The following is a 17,270-nucleotide window of genomic DNA, read 5'->3' as shown; positions in this document are numbered from 1 at the left end:
CCGAGGGCAAAGTATAGGCTAACAGCTCTCTCCCTGCCAGGTGGGATCTATGTGACAGTCCCGGACTCTCCCAGTGACCCAAGAACAAAGGAAAGGGTTTAAGGCAAATGTGGGAAACTAAGGCAAATGAAGAAGTAAATCCCCTTACTGCCTACAGCTCGTTGCTAAGTCCTTGAACCCAGGAGTGACCTCCCTCTAGGAGCTCAGCTGCCTCGATGATGACACTTTGCTGGGGGCAGAAGAGAATCTTAGCTTAACATTGCCCCAAACCTCTAGGACCCTGTAAGTCTAATTCCTTTATCTCAGCTGCCCCAGGACATGTGCAGGCAATCCGGCTCCAAGTTTATGGCCCGGATGTGCATCTGAAGGCTCTCATGACTGAGGTTTTATTCAATGGTAATAAACGGTGTTTCCTTAGCAACAGCGAGCCCCTCAAGTATTGGAAACCTTGCTTCCAAAATACCTTAGAGACATACTCTATCCGAGACCCCTTCCCAACCCGAGGGTGTGTAATGAGTTAGCCATCAGAACCCCAGAGCACCTCTTCGTGCCCATGGGTCCCGTCCCTGTGCCTTGATAAAATCATCTTTTTGCACCAAAGGCTTCTTCAAGAATTCTTTCTTTGCCGTCAGCTCTGAATGCACCACTCCCCCTCCTCCATCCCCGCTGCCCCCGACCTTGACCCCAAACCTTCATCATATGGCACCCAATTTGTGGGACTATGAGTCTTTTCATCTAGACTCTCAGCTTCCGTGCACATATGGTGAATATACTCTCTCTTTTCCTCCTTTACTCTTATTTCAGGGGCCCTTCGAGGAGTACGGGCTTATCGGACCACTTTCACATCAATTGCTCAGGTTGTAATCCTCTAACTTACTCTTTGGGGAGGAGAAAGCCTACCTTTTGGCGGGAAGTTAGTATCCTGGCCAGGATGGTAATCAGACCCAGATACTTGATGCCCTCTCTTTATTCCTATCCTGTACAAAGTTGTCTGTCTTGGGTGTGGGACACCCACCTAAGTCACCAGGATGGCTGCCAATCTTGACTCCCCTGTGAGGTTTCCAACTCATTGGTCTAACGTGATCCCCTCCACATCTCTGGTCTAGCTGCCTCTGGCCAGGAGCCTCCACTGAGAGCTGGAGGAAACTGATACCCGATTGAACTGACACCCAACCGGGGACCGTTTCCTAGGGAAGTTGTCTATAAAGCCTACATGTGTTGGAATGTCACTCACATCATGATGGATTTCTGTCTTTACTGCTTTGTCAATGTCCTCTGCTAACTACTACTTAAAATTAGGTAATTCCCCCTTGTAAAACGTTTCTAGTGCTTTCCATAGGTTAAAAATGACAGGTTAGGGGCAGCTGGGTGGCTCAGTCGACTGAGCTTCCAACTTTGGCTCAGGTCACAATCTTAATGGTTCGTGAGTTCAATCCCCGCATCGGGCTCTGTGCTGACATCTGGGAGCCTGGATCCTGCTTCGGATTCTCTCTCTGCCCCTCTCCCACTCACGCTCTGTCTCTCTCTCTCTCTCAAAAATAAATGAACATTAAAAAAAAATTTTTTTTAATGACAGGTTATTCAAGAAACTAAAGCATGGCTTCCGCTGAGTGCTCCTCAAAGACTAGGTAATCAGGGCATGACGACCAGGGAATGTTCTTCAAGGCACAGCCTTTTAGGGCACGGCTTTCAAGGCATTTTGGTCCATATGCCAGGCACCCACCTGTAGTCTAGAATGCAATGGGGAAGTGGGGGGACGCTAGCTTCCCTCTTTCAGAAGCCCTTAGTCGGCTGGTCATAGCAATTTCGTTCGAGAGATGCCTTGGGTCACTTTAACGCCAGGAACCTCGATCGTACCCTGCATGTGGGCCCCACATCAGAGGGGATTCTCAGGAGGTAATGGGCTTTCTCTCTCTCTCCTTTTCTCTCTATAGAAGGAGCATGAGAGCTTCTTTGGGGTCCCCAAGGACTCTCCCTTGGGATGCCTTTTTAACCCACTGGAAACAATTTGGCTTGCTGTATGTAGAAAAGACTGATCTATAACACTGCATGGCCTTAGTCAACAGAGAAAAAGCATGGAGGTACGCTAGGGCCAGGCCTTCAGGGCTACCCAGATCCCAGGGCCTCTTGCAGAACATATTTGGTCAGTAACCATGCCTGTCAACTCCACCTGATACATTGGATGGTAAGTGGGCCTCCTTCTAATAGAACCCAGGTTGCTGGAGGAAACAGAACATCCCTAACAAAAGAGGACGCTGACTCTCTCTCTCTCTGTTCTTCTGCCTAATAGATGTGAGAGCTTCTTCCTCATTCATTTCCTGGGGTTAACAGCTATAATTGGAGCCAACTGTGGTTAGTCTACCTTGGGACGGGGACTTTAAGGAATATGCCCGAGCAGCTGCTGAAATTCCATTTGTTTTGGGGAAATTTCCAGTCTTCTCTGGCCTGATGTGGACTCCATAGTTCCACTTTGGTGGAAAAAAACATGGCGCCTGCTCCTCTGTCTGAGCTAAGGTTTTGAATCGGCTTTTCCTTCTCTGCCTTCTGCTGGTACCTCGCCTCTTCTGCCTTCCCCTCCCCCTCCCGTTTCTGCACCAACTTGGGTGTGATCTGTACCTCTGGTTCCTATACCATCCTCAGTGCCTCAGGCACCATTGGCTCCTCCTCTCACCCTCGAGGTCAAGGAGCAAAGTGCACCCCCTTACCCCCTTGGACCACCCACTTCAGATACCTTCACTGGTGTCTCAGGTGAAAACTGACAATGGGGAATTTTTTTTTTTTGACAATGGGGAAAAATTGATTGACTTTTTTTTTTTTTAAATGTTTTTTTATTTATTTCTAGGAGAGAGAGAGAGACAGCATGAGCAGGGGAGGGTCAGAGAGAGAGAGGGAGTCACAGACTGAAACAGGCTCCAGGCTCCGAGCTGGCAGTCAGCACAGAGCCCGACGCGGGGCCTGAACCCACGAACCGCGAGATCATGACCTAAGTGAAAGTCGGACGCTCAACCGACTAAGCCACCCAGGCGCCCCAAAAATTGATTGACTTTTAAGTGGACGCAGGTGAAACATATTTGGTGTTTAAACGGATTTAAGTTTGTTGGACCTGGTCTTTAAAGTTATCAGCAGTAAATTTGAAACTTTCATTCTACCAAGGATGACTAAAGGTCAGATAAGCTCATGTTATCTCTTGCAATTTGTTAGCTAAAAGATTACTTAAAATGAGTTAATATTGTCCCTCTCAAAGTTTTCATGGGTAATTGTTAAGATAGCTTTCAAAGTCTTTGGTAACCTGAAACTTTAAAGTTTTGATTGCATAAGTGAGATTAACTTCATTGGACTTCTAGGTCTTTTCTAAATAGAGTGCTAAAGCTTTGATTACTGAACATAGGTTTGTTTTCAACTTCTTATTGCAGAGAAACTAAGGCTATTTGGATCTATTGGAAAACATGCTTTGTGCTTAATTGGTTCATGAATTTACCATCTAAAAAATTCTTGTGTGAACACCTCTCAACTGGGCACTAAGTCCTCAATTGGAGACTAAGGTTTCCTGAGAGTTAAAACTCTGCTAAGATTGATGGAAATCAGGAAGGCGACCCTGTATGTAGGAAAGTGGGAGATGCATACCTAAGAAGGATATAAGGGATGGAAATGCATTTTTTTGCTGAGGGTAAAAGAAAGTAATTTTGTCCTAAATGAGACTGGTTGTTTGGAGACAAATGGCTTTGGGACAACGTTTGAAGGCAAAGGAAAGTCGTGGATGGTTCATGAAGGGAAAGCTTTGGAAAGGAATTTTATGTATGCTCAGGATGGACTAAGGTTGAGATGAATGGAATTTTATTTTTTTATTTATTTTTAAAAAATTTTTTAAATTTATTTATTTATAGGAGAGAGAGAGAGAGAGAGAGACAGACAGCGTGAGCAAGGGAGGGTCAGAGAGAGAGGGAGATACAGGCTCTGAAATAGGCTCCAGGCTCTGAGCTGGCGGTCAGCACAGAGCCCGACGTGGGGCTCGAACCCACGAACCGCGAGATCATGACCTAAGCGAAAGTCGGACGCTTAACAGACTAAGCCACCCCGGGGCCCCGAGATGAATGGAATTTTAAAAGTACACTGGTATAAGGTCGAAATTCTGCTTTTCTCTCTGTTCAAAAGACAAAGTTTTCTTGGACTGTTGATCTGCTCTTGATAAGAAAATGTAAACAAAGTTTACAAACAGAGGTTTTTTTTCTCTTTTGTCTGCCAGGAAAGCCAAAGCTTTAGGTTTTGTCTTTATCAGGTCTTTGATCACTTAGTTAAAACTTCTCAATGTAGAGCTAGGTTTTGCTAACAACTATATGGTACTATACATTCGCCTTTAGGATCTTTTATTGCCATCATGGTTGACTAAACTTTTAAGATTTGTAATGATCAGTAAGCCTATTTAGGATGTACTTTCTAACTTTCTATGGTTTTAAGAAACTTCCTAGGATTTTATGGTAAATCAAATCTTTTTGACCAATTAGATCCGTTTGTCTGGTATGCTAAGTTACTTGGAAAAGCACAGTCACACAATGGTAAACCTTAGGTTGTATTGCACAGGTTAAATGCTATAACTGCCCAAATATATATGCAATTCCTAAGTTTTAATATTTTGGTATAAGGTCATCACTCAATATTCTGATTACTTGAAGTGCTATGTGCCACAGAAATAACCGAATTTCCTTGTCAATTGCATCATCATGAACTCTCATCAGATCTTTAACAATGTCCATTTCTGAGATGTTGTCCTTTATCATTGTTCTCATTCCCTCATGAAACGTGTTTCTTCTTCAAGGAGACTTATAAGAAGGACTTTTGAAACAAATACAGGTATGTGACATCTTAAAGATGAACACTAAAATGGGTAAGAATTTCCAGAACCAAAAAGCTGCATTCAAACGGAACAAGAAATAGGAACATGAGATTAAATGAACTGAGGAAGATTATAGTTTTGTGACTCTTGTTGGAAATATTGCTGGCTCTCTGATGTTTGCTCTTCCAGATTAAGGAAACTTTTCTTAAGATATCTATGATATACAGAAGTGTCATAAAGTGCTCAGCTGTGAACTGAAGCATTTATCTTTTCTCCCTACCTAAACCCTCTGAAATTCAAAAACTCCCAGTGAGTATTCTTTCTTTCATGGCAATTACAGTTGTTTGCATAAGGTCAATGAGAATCCGTTCACCTTGTAACAGGACACCATTGGAAATGCTGGTTATTTTACCCAGGCTTTGATTGGAATGCCATATTTGAGAGTGACATGCACAGACTCAGAAATGACCAGACAGCTTTAAGGAACTGAGGTTGACTTTCTGAAACAGGGAGCCATAAAGGCCCTCGGAAATGTTGGCCGGAGACCTGCTTACAGAGTTCCCAGCAGGAGGCAAATAAGGTCACTTTCTGGCAGGTGCAGAAACCTCAGGACATCTTGGGGACCTCGTGAAGAGAATTCGTCCGATTCCACAGGTATTGCAGGCCTGTCTGACGGGAAGTATTTGGCTTGCCTTCCGGCCTGGAAAGGCTACAAAAGTTAAGTCTGAAGATTCCTCATAAAAGGTTCCGGCAAAGCAAACTTTCAAAGATCCTCATGATCAATTACTATTCTCGCCGAGGTCATGTGAATAATCGGGCCGGTTTTGCTAAGACTGGACTTGTTCTACACATGGATTGGTCTCAATCTGGCCATCTCTGGAAATGAAGGTTTTTAGAGAAAAAAACCATGTTTCAATAATGCACCGTATGGATGTTAAATTCTAGTCTGATTGTCTTTAAATGTTTATTATTTGCCTAAACTAGACAACTCGAGGTAACCTTCAGAAAAATTGTCACATTATTTCATGTGTAGACAATCTGTGCTTGTTATTCTTTGGGGATAATAATAAGACGCCAGGGGAATGTGATTATTTAAACAACTGGAAAATGGGATGCATTCCCCAATGACTGTAGGCAAAGACTTTTCTCACCGTAGACTTATCAGTAGATCAACACTATTGTCTTTATTATTCACTTGAGGGCTGGTTAATTCATGCATCTCTAAATATACCAACCATATCCTCCCTAAACCGGATCTGAAAGTTACTAGAAACCCACCCCCATATAAACCCAGGAGATCTGGTTTATTCAAAGGATGGAAAGTCTAAGACAACAGGGGATTTAACTCCAAAATAAAAGGGCCCCCACTGGGTCATATTATGCAGTAAAGTTAGAGGAGCACACTTCACGGGCTCCTGTATCTAAAATAAAACCTGTACCCCCTTTACAGGAAATCCATGAGCAAACTAACGTGCCTTCTCATTCCCGGGTACCTGTGAAAGACCTTAAATTTCTCTTATCATGGTTGTACATTTCTTGCTCCTTCTCCTTTCCCAATTCCTACTAACAATTCCTTCTTACAATGGGCCGTCCAAAAGGGTCACCACAGACATTTGAGTAACAGACCAGAAAGATCAGTCGGATTCCTTCTGTCTGTTCCCACCCCCATCTGAGGAGGCTTCAAGCCTGACATTTAGCATCTCACTGGCAGCACTGGTAGACAATGGGTTTGTAATCTGCTGTAACCATTAGCCTATATTTTTCTTGTTTCTGTAAAAGTACCTCTTAATGACCTGATTGCTTACTAAACAAAACAGGGTGTACAGGATGGCTAGCACCACCTGTTACCCAGTTAAGGGCTTAAATGACTCTCAACATTGTATTATTAAATGCTAAAGTAACTCAAATGCATAGCATAGTTCTACAAAATAGAATGGCATTAGATGTTTTGGCTGCTACACAAGGTGGCATGTATACACTCATAAAAACCAAATACTGGGGGCACCTGGGTGGCAGAGTTGGTTAAGCACCCGACTCTCGGTTTTGGTTGAGGTCATGACCTCAAGGTTTCGTGAGTTCGCGCCCCACATCGGGCTCTGCACTGACGGCGTGGATTGTCTCTCTCCCTCTCCCTCTCCCTCTCTCTCTGCCCCTCCTCTACTCATGCTCTTTCTGTTGCTCTCAAAATAAATAAATAAACTTAAAAAAATTAAAAACAAAACAAACAAAATGCTGTATGTACATCCCAGATTACTGCAAAAATACTTCTGGATTTCTAACTGACATGAAATCCAGAAATTGGATAACTGACTCCAGTTGGCACTTCAAACAATCCCTCTCTTTCCTTTAATGATTGGTTAAACTCCCAGACCGGAGGATTTTTGTCACCTACCAAAAGACTTCCATTTGGGCTAATCTTTCTAGTTATTCTAACTATGTTTTGCTGTTTTCTCCCATGTCTCTCTCTGCCTGGTCCCAAGACTCCATCATTGCAATGACTTCCAGCCAACAGACGATCCTTTCCACTCGAGGAGGTCCATACATGTTGCCCATGTTGGATTCAGCTGCCTGTATGTTTTTGTAACTCCTCTCCATGTTCCCTGACTGACCCATATTGACTCATACAGGAAGGGACGTCACTATGCCCCTACCCAGCAGGAAGAAGCTACAGAAGATGAGACCCTCCACCTTCAGCAACTTGAAGGACTTAAAGGTCAAAACTGTTGGTGGGGGGTATGATGAAGGAGCGTGGGGCAAGCCGAGGGCAAAGTACAGGCTAACAGCCCCCTCCCCACCAGGTGGGATCTGTGTGATATTCCTTGGACATTCCTGGCCCCCCAAGCACAAAGGAAAGGGGTTTAAAGTGCTTGCATGGTGATGTGGGAAACTAAGGCAAATGAAGAAGTAAATCCCCTTACCGCCTACAGCCCATTGCCAAGTCCTTGAACCCAGGAGTGACCTCCCTCTAGGAGCTCAGCTGCCTCGATGATGACACTTTGCTGGGGGCAGAAGAGAATCTTAGCTTAACATTGCCCCAAACCTCTAGGACCCTGTAAGTCTAATTCCTTTATCTCAGCTGCCCCAGGACATGTGCAGGCAATCCGGCTCCAAGTTTATGGCCCGGATGTGCATCTGAAGGCTCTCATGACTGAGGTTTTATTCAATGGTAATAAATGGTGTTCCCTTAGCAACCGCGAGCCTCTCAAGGTCCTGGAAACCTTGCTCCCAAAATACCTTAGAGACATGCTCTATCCGAGACCCCTTCCCAAGTGAGGGTGTGTAATGAGTTAGCCGTCAGGACCCCAGGGCAGCTCTTCCTGCCCATGGGTCCCGTCCCTGTGCCTTGATAAAATCACCTATTTGCACCAAAGGCATCTTCAAGAATTATGTCTTGGCGGTCAGCTCCGGACCACTCCACCATCACCCAAAACTTCATCAACATGGCAGATCCTGAAGGGGTCTGTCATCTGGGTTCCTGGCCCCCAGGGAGATGTGCTGAGAGCAGGGCATCAGCCAGGCGTCTTACCTTTGTGTTTGTAAACAACTGTGAGATTCTGGGTCTCAGGCTCCGGAATCAGCATTTGGGCTGCTTCTAAATGGGGCCAGGACGACATTCACTTCCCCAGCCCTGGGCGGCCCCGTTCCAGCTGCGCAGGGGGGTTCTGGCCCCGCCGATCTCTGCGGTGTTCTCTCCCATAACCTTGAGCCCATCCTACAGGAGGAGAAGCTAAGGCTCGGAACTAGACTACATCCTGCCTGAGATCTCACAGCCACGTCATGTCCTGTGAGGGCCAAGTAGGGACTGAGGCCTGGTGAGGCCAGGCCTCGGGAGCACATCCCTAAGCTTTGTGACCTTGGGCAAGCTGCCCAACCTAAGGCTCCCTTTCCCTGAGGCCACACTGAACATGGCTTTCCTTTCATTGGGACCGCGGGGCGGCCAGACGAGGTACACCGCTCACAGCAGTCGTGAACAGGGCAACCTTCCCCAGAGGCGCTTGGAGCCAGGACTTATCTGAGAGCCCAGAGAAGGTGTCACAAGGACCCCTCCTGCCTATTTCTTTTGTTTTCCTCCTGGCGCTTGCTGCTTGCTGTCATATGATACACTTACCATTTCCTTGTTTATTGTCTAACTCCCCACCAGGCAGGGCCAAAGGTTTTTCCTCATCTGTGCGATCCTAATCAGGCACGCAATGCTATTCACTGAATGAGCAGCTGTGGGGTAGGACTGCGGGAGGGTGGGCAGAGGTCTACACCGAGAGAGGTGATGGTGGCCCGGCCAGGTGAGGTGGGGCTGGCGGAGGAAGTGATGCTGTCCGGGTGTCGGGGAGGAGGAGGGTGATGGGGGCTGACTGCTCAGCTGGGGGTTTGATGGGGAAGGCTGGCCCCTTGGCAGACCGCTCCCCATGGCTGGGCCCAGGCTGGGTCCCAGGTGTGACATCACCGCTGGGCAGAGCTGGCGCCTCGTCTCATCCCCCTCAACATCCTCTGGGCAGGGGGTTGGTGCTTAGCCCCGAGGTGTGTCCGTCTCCACCTGACCGTCCACTCCTCAAACCCCATACCCTTGACCCCCTCCTCCTGGAAGCCTTCCCTGATTCTCTAGCTTCTTGTCTCCTCCTGCCCACGAATTCCTCCTTCCTCTATGCCTGCATTCACTCACTCACTCACTCACTCACTCACTCACTCACTCAGGAAACTGTTCCAAGACTGGCCCCAGGCGCTGGCGCCACGGGGATGCAGAGACGGCCATGCCTCATGGGACATAAGCCTAGAAACCAAATCACAGCATGACTTCCAAACCAGGCAATGCATGAACGCTCTTTTAAGGAAAGTATTTCTCGTGGGTCCTGGAGGTGTCTTCCATCACTTTTATTAGAGTGTTTCTTTATTATTCAGAGACACAGAGCCGGGTGTAAGCCTCTCTTGCTGTGTCCACCCACGCCTCCGCTCGGCGCCCTCCCCCTGCCTCGTTCCTCAGAGGCCACCAGTGACTATAGTGTCAAGGTCAGTGCAAACTCAAACACATGGGATGGGGGACAGGATTTATTTGTTTTACAATTCTTTTTGTTTTTTTAATGTTTATTTTTGAGAGAGAGCACGAGTGGGTGAGGGGCAGGGGTGTTGGGAGCGGACAGAGGACCCGAAGCAGGCTTTGTGCTGACAGCGGTGAGCCCATTGTGGGGTCTGAACTCCCTTATCATGAGATCATAACCCAAGCCGAAGTTGGACGCTCGACCAACTAAGCCACCCAGGCGCCCCAGGATTTCTTTGGTTTCACTGTGGTAAAATACGCACAACTTAAAATTTACCATTTTAACCATTTTTACGTATACTGCCCGGTGGCATCAAGTGCATTCACGTGGTTATGCAATCATCACCACTGTCCAGTCCCCTGAACTTGCTCATCTTCCCTTTTACAACCCAGTCCTCATTAGGCGCTAACTCCGCCCCCCCCCCCCCCCCCCCCCCCCCCCCCCCCCCCCCCCCCCCCCCCCCCCCCCCCCGCCACCCCCGCAACCCCCTATGAACTTGGCTACTCCAGCTCCAGGCGCTCCACAGGAGAGAACCATGCAGTATTTGTCCTTCTGTGATGGGCTCGTTCGCTATAACGTCCTCAAGGTTCATGCACCTTGTAGCAGGAGTCAGAATTTCCTTGTTTTTGTTTTTTGTGTTTTTTTTTTTTTTCCAAGTAAGCTCAATCCCCAACATGGGGCTCAAACCCACGACTCCGACTCCAAGATCAAGAGTTGCATGCTCTACCGACAGAGACAGTCGGGTGCCCCAGAATTTCCTTCCTTTTTAAAGGCTGAATAATACCCTATTGTATGTGCACGCCACATTTTGCTGTTCCATTCATTCATTCATTCATTCATTCATCCATCCACAGACATCCGAGGCTGTTTTCACTTTTTTGCTACTGTGGATAATGCTGCTATACACGTTAGTTGATGAGTCTCTGTTCTAGCTGTTGTTCTAGCTTCTTTCAGGTGTGTAACCGGGCACGGAAATGCTGGACCACACTAATAGTATGTTTAACCTAGGAATTAATTCTAAGGTTATTGTTCAAGTGCATCCTAAATAGGATTATGGCCAGTTTATTTTTAATTCACAGATTCAACACCCACTAAATTTTAAACCCTCATACTTTGCAAGATTATGTCCTGAAGCTCCAGGGACACAGCTGCCCCTGTGTCAAGTGGGGTGAGCTCGAGTGGCTACAGAGCTCTGGAACCCCGCTGGCTGCATTTAGATGGTCTGTGTGCTGAAATACACGTGTATTTCTTTCTTTCTTTCTTTCTTTCTTTCTTTCTTTCTTTCTTTCTTTCTTTCTTTCTTTCTTTCTTTTCTTTTAAGTTTATTTATTTTGAGAAAGAGAGAGGGAGCATGTGAGCAGGGAAGGGGAGAGAGACGGGGGGAGAGAGAGAGAATCCAAGCAGGCTCTTCACTAACAGTGTGGAGCCCAATGTGGGGCGCAAATCATGAATCAAGATCATCACCTCAGCCAAGATCAAGAGTTGGATGCCTCACCGACTGAGCTACCCAGGCGCCCCAAAAGACACCGGTATTTCAAAGACTAACTATAGAGGAGAGATCTTGTTAGTAACATCTATGTTGATTACATGTTGAAATGATAATGTTTGGGCTCTCCTGGATTCAAGAAACTACAGCATTAAAACGACACTTGTTTTGTTTCACTTTTTAGAATGTGACTCCCTGGAGAATCTAAGGGGGCAGGTGTGGCTCGCATTGTCTTCCTGCTGGATGTTTAACCTAGCAGATTAATCCAGGTGCTTTCCCAGCCGAAAGGAGCTGCCTAGAGGTGGCTCTCTTATTTATTTTTAATTGAGGTGAAGTTCACATAACATACAATTAAGCATTTTATTATTTTTAATGTTTATTTATTTTTGAGAGAGAGACACAGCGTGAGCGGGGGAGGGGCAGAGAGAGTGGGAGACACAGAATCCGAAGCAGGCTCCAGGCTCCGAGCCGTCAGCACAGAGCCTGATCCCGAGCTCGAACTCACGAACCACGAGATCGTGACCTGAGCCGAAGTCGGACACTCAACTGACTGAGCCACCCGGGCACCCCAAACCTTTTTAAAGCGTACAGTTCCAAGCGGCACTGAGCGCGGTCACAGTGTTGGGCCACCCCCACCTCTGCCTAGATTTCGACTTCTCAACACCCCAGAAAAACGCGCCCATTAAGTAATCACTCGCCATTCTCCCCTCCCCCAGCCCTGGCAACCACCAGTCTGCTTCCTGTCTCTACGGATTTGCCTACTCTGGACATCTCATTTAATGGAATAATACAATATGTGACCTTTTAGGTCTGCCTTCTCTCACTGAGCAGAATGTCCCCCGGGCTCATCTGCATCCTAGTGGGTGTCAGGACCCGTTCTCTTTATGGATGAATACCATCCTGTGTGTGGGTGTGCTGCCCGGTGTGTGTGCTATCATCTGCCCACGTCTGCTCGGCTGCTTGAGTAACGCTGCCGTGACATTTGTGTATACTTTCTGAGCGGCTGTATTGTTTTCATTTCCTGGAATTGGAATTGCTGAGTCACATGGTAGTGGCTGGTTCTTCTTGTTTTTTTATTTATTTTTATTATTATTTTTTTTAATGGGAGATCAAGAAGATCCCTTTCCAGTTTTTTTTTTTAGCATTTATTTATTTATTGTTGAGAGAGAGAAAGAGAGAGCACGAGCAGGGGAGGCGCAGAGAGAGGGGGGGGACGCAGCATCGGAAGCAGCCTCCAGGCTCTGAGCTAGCTGTCAGCACAGAGCCCGATGAGGGGCTCGAACCCAAGAACCACGAGATCATGACCTGAGCCAAAGTCGGATGCTTAACTGACTGAGCCGCCCAGGCACCCCTGGTTTTTCTTGTCTTAACATTGGCCTCACCGATTTCTCAGAATTCTAGACACACACTGTCAAAGGAGCACCTGGTCCCGCAGGCTGTGTTAGAATAGACACTGATGGGAGTTTGGGGAGCACTTACTGCCCCCCTCATGTCAGTATTTCTAGGAGTTCACTCTTGGGAGGCTCTGACTCTCCAGAGAGGACCCTTCAGCACTCTGCCTGGAGGGTAAAGGCCTGGCTGCCGCCAGGGGTAGGGCAGGGGACAGGGCAGGGGCCCCGGCACTCAGAAGTCCCCGGCACTTGGCTCCCTGTTTTCAGAATGATGCCCCGTCCCCAGGCCGGGGACACCTGGTTTACTGTCACCAGACAGAGCTCCCGGCCTCTGCTGGGGTTGGGGTGGGTGACCGCCTGGCACTCACCTTCCAGCAGGGGATCTGGGTGTCTGCCTCCTCCTTCTGCCCCCACCCAAGGCCCCCATGCGGGGCTGCACCCCTCCTGGCTGCGCGGGGCTCCTCACGTGCGGCTCAGCCCTCCCTTCGCCACCCCTGCCCCAGCTCACGGGGGATGTGGCTCTTCTGAGCCCCTCTACGCTCGCTCACTTCCCAGCATCAGCCCTGACCGGCTGTGGTCTGTGTCCCACTTGCTCAGTCCTGTGTCTAGACCTTAGGGGGAAAAAGGAAAAGGGAAGAGAGATCCCTCTCTGGTCTTCCTCGGGTTTTAGGAGAAGGGACACTGGTGCCCGTGTTCCCTCTGCCATCTTTAGCCAAGCTGGGGACCAAACTAGCCTGGTGGTCCCAAGAAGCCCGCGTCCTTTAGAAATATTCCAGCCCCCGCTTTCAGAAGCTTCCCGGCACCTAGGCACCAGGAGGGGCCTCCCTCAGCCTGGGTTTCAGGACTCACTCTGGCTGGAGCTGGGGGCTGGTCTGTCTTCCCGCCACCGTGAGCCCCTCCAGCGCAAGAGTCGCGGCATTTCTGATTGCCTGCTCCTCACCTCCTGCACACTTTGCCGCTAGTGAAGAAAGGGAAGGGCCCCCAGGGAAGGAGATGCAGCCTGGGGTGAAGGCCGGGAGGTGAGGAGCAGAGCGCGTGACGGGACACCCTCTGCTTTCATCCCGGGGGCTGCTTTACCCCTCTTGAGCCCCTCTCCCACCTTCTTCCTGCGTCTCAGCCCCCAGGGGTGCCGGGAAGCTCAGGAAGGCTGGGACTGGGACTCAGCTGGACGCCACCCCGCTGAGCCCGGCCGGTCCCACCACACTTTTAGGGGCTCGCGGAAATAGTTTACTTTCTTTTCAATCAGAAAAGAAAAATTAACTTTGGGTTCAAAAAATGTTTTCGGTTTTTTTGTTTGGTTTGTTTTTCAGTTTATTCTGAGAGAGAGAGAGTGAGCAGGGGAGGGGCAGAGAGCGAGAGAGAGGAAGGGACAGAGGATCTGAAGTGGGAGGCTGCTTTGAATCCACTGTCCCCCACTCCCGCCCCTCCCCTGCTTGCACTTTCCTAAAACAAAACAAAACAAACAAACAAAAAGCACCTCTATTTGAAGAAAAGACTGGGGTCAGAGAGTTTACGGTCCTCGTCCAAGGTCACCGAGGGGCACACAGGTGGGACTTCCAGAAGCACCAAATCGCAAAAGGTCACATGGAGGCGGCATGTCAGCAGAAGCCTGTCTGCCCGGCCTCAGGTCAAGAACACCCAGTCTTGGTGGGTCCCAAGCTCATGGGTCTCCCTCAGGAGGTCCTGATTTGGGAGGCGAGGGTGGGGCCGAGGAATCTGTACTTTGAACAAGCAGCACTCTTGCCCCCCGGCCCCGATACGCGGCCAGGCCGGAGTCTGCCGCTCCACCCTCCCCCGGCCCAAGGGGTGCCAGGCCGGTGCAACCTCTCCTCACACGCCCGTGAGGAGGGCACACTCCTCACCTCCTGCAGGCAGCTGATGCGACAACGTCCAACGTGGATGCCATCGGGAAGCTCTTTCTGAACCTGAGCAGACACCTGTCTCCCAGGATCTCTGCCCAAACCCCTTAACCTATCTGTACTTTATTTCCTCATCTGTACAATGGGCGCAAACGACAGGATCCAGTAAACCTTCAGACACAAAGGCGTCTTGGGGTGCAGGGGGCACGCGGGCCCCCCTGGGGAATCAAGTCCTTGCAAACTTCCCACCAGGCACTCAGCAATCGGTGAGGTTTAGTAGGGCCACCTGAGCCCCTCAGCCTGGCCGCTGCTGGGGTCCTCAGGCTGTGCCACGGTCCACAAATGCATAGGACTGACGTGGTGCGCCTCCTGAAGCATCAATTTACTTGATAAGTAATTATAAATGCTATTTTTGAAAAAAAGTGGGGTTTTTTGATATTATGAATTTTTTTTTTTTAATGTTTTATTTATTTCTAGGAGAGAGAGAGAGAGACAGCGTGAGCAGGGGAGGGTCAGAGAGAGAGGGAGTCACAGATTGAAACAGGCTCCAGGCTCTGAGCCGGCAGTCAGCACAGAGCCCGACGCGGGGCTCGAACCCACGAACCGCGAGATCATGACCTAAGCAAAAGTCGGACGCTTAACCGACTAAGCCACCCAGGCGCCCCTGATATTATGAATTTGACTGCAGAATTTACCTAGAGATTCAAAATAAATTGAGACATCTAATTTCTTAGAAACCCCAAAACTCCGGGGGTACTGGGGTGGGAGAAGTTTTCTCTAAGATAACGGTGTTTCCTGTAGAAAAGTTCCAGAAGCTCTTCCCTGGGCAATTCATCGATCCTTCCACGTTCACCTGGCACTTCTTAGACTCTGCCCGTGAGGTGACTGGAGGTGAGTCTAGGGTGAAGGGGGCCGGGAGGGGGTGTCTCAGGGCTGGGGGAGAGGAAGGAACAAAGCATACACTCCATACATTCCCAGCAGGTGCCGGGAAGCAGAAGGCGGGAGCTATGGAAGGTTCTTGAGCTCAGCCCTGTCTGGACCACAGGATGGCTTTGCTGAGGTGACAGGCACGGGAGCTTGATCACAGAAGGTGTGGAAACAGTCCGGGGCTCTGAGGCCCAGCCCGTCCCTGCCCTGGCCCACGGTGTGACCTAGGAGGAACAAAGGCAAGAAAGTAGCAGACTGAACAACCGTCCCACAGCCTGGTGTCCTCTGATCTGCCCGAGGGTCTCAAGGGCAGGGGCGGAATCTGTGAACTGGTGTCACTATTCCTCAAAGCTGGCTGCCAGACTCAGCCTCTGTCCTGGAGGAGGCCGCCCAGGCTCCTGGAAATGTCAAGTGCCTGTCTTTGCTCTGGGCTGACATCACCGCTGCGTGGGAACAGAGCGCGTGCTCATGCCGAGCCCGTCCGGATTGGCAGCGATCTGGGTTCTTGTTTGGTTTCAAAATAGGGGGCCCAGAAGGCAAAGTCGTGAAAGATGCCCTTGTTGGAAGAAATGTCCAGGAGTCCAGCTGATAGCCTCCTTCTGGGCTTTGGCTGAGAAGAGGCAAGAGCCGCACACCCACTCCCCCAACGTCTGGGTTCCGACGGGAAGCTGGGAGACCCCAGGTGGAGTCCTCATTATACGACTTTATAGTCTGTGTGGGGGGAGGGGGGAAGGGGCGGAAATCTCAGCTAATGCTCTTGTAATGCACCCCAGTCCATTCCCACATCTGTAGGGCAGGGCTATTCTTCTCATAGCCTTAGGTGATCTTATTAAGAAGTCGGTTGGGGGCGGAAGGGGGGGGCGGCTGGGTGGCTCAGTGGGCTAAGCGTCCGGCCTCGGCTCAGGTCATGATCTCACAGTTTGTGGGTTCAGGCCCCGCATTGGGCTCTGTGCTGACAGCTCAGAGCCTGGAGCCTGCTTCAGATTCTGTGTCTCCTCTCTCTGCCCATCCCCTGCTCATGCTTTCTGTGTCAAAAATAAACATTAAAAAAAAAGAAGAAGAAAGAAGTTGGTTGGATCCTCATATTATAGATGAGGAAACAGAGGCTCAGCAGGATCAAGCAACTTGTCCAAGGTCACACGGCTCATCCCTCATTCATTTAACATATATGCGAGGGGCTACTCTGTGGCTGGCACTGACCTTGGGGCTCGGACCCCATGGAATAAGGCAGACAAAGCCCCCCTCCCACAGAGTGGGCCTGCTGGCGAGAGAGACAACACAGATGAACAAGCAAGAAACATCGGAGTTTCTGCGACGTGATAAAGCAGGGAGACGTGGCAGGATGTGGCTGGCGTGCGACCAGGGCAGGCCTCTCTCAGGAGGTAGCATTTGAGCTGAGGCCTAAACGACAGGAAGAAGCCAGGCGTGTAAAGAGCTCAATCAGGTGCTTATCCCTAGGGCGTTCCGGCAGCTGGAGGGGCCCCTGATGGGTCTCAGTGCCAACGTCAGCAGCGTGGGGATCCCCCCATCCCCCCAACAGGTGCATCATGGCACCGGCCCGAGCAGTTCAGCTGTGGGGACCAGATGACGGCCGGAAACACAAGGGAACAAATCCTAGTGAAGATGGTCCAAGAGGGTCCACGGAGCTCCCGGTGCTGCCGATGTCCCCACTCCCCGCCCACCTGCCCAGGGCCCCGGGATGAAGAGCAGCTCACGAAGGCCTGGCTCTTCTGGTCCCATCCAGGC

At 49.4% G+C, this 17,270-nt stretch overlaps 2 long non-coding RNA genes across 3 annotated transcripts; one reads left to right on the top strand and one right to left on the bottom strand.

The window, feature by feature from the left end:
* Positions 1-1,476: 1,476 nt before the first annotated feature.
* LOC120234398 lies at positions 1,477-8,821 on the bottom strand. The gene is made up of 3 exons (XR_005529076.1): positions 8,358-8,821; positions 7,750-7,830; positions 1,477-1,525 (listed from the first exon to the last, which is right to left on the bottom strand). It is a non-coding gene; the product is annotated as an uncharacterized LOC120234398 (long non-coding RNA).
* Positions 8,822-9,029: 208 nt separating this feature from the next.
* On the top strand, positions 9,030-16,391 carry LOC120234493. Of its 2 annotated transcripts, none has more exons than XR_005529108.1 (4): positions 9,030-9,111; positions 9,725-9,832; positions 15,399-15,488; positions 15,579-16,391. It is a non-coding gene; the product is annotated as an uncharacterized LOC120234493 (long non-coding RNA). The 2 variants fall into 2 exon arrangements; XR_005529110.1 differs by having other exon boundaries at positions 15,576-16,391.
* Positions 16,392-17,270: the final 879 nt, after the last annotated feature.

The sequence above is a fragment of the Hyaena hyaena genome, unplaced genomic scaffold, assembly GCF_003009895.1.
Source record: "Hyaena hyaena isolate Hyena2069 unplaced genomic scaffold, ASM300989v1 scaffold_4, whole genome shotgun sequence".
In the NCBI taxonomy this organism is placed as follows: Eukaryota; Metazoa; Chordata; class Mammalia; order Carnivora; family Hyaenidae; genus Hyaena; species Hyaena hyaena.
This window is presented reverse-complemented; position numbering and strand designations above follow the sequence as displayed.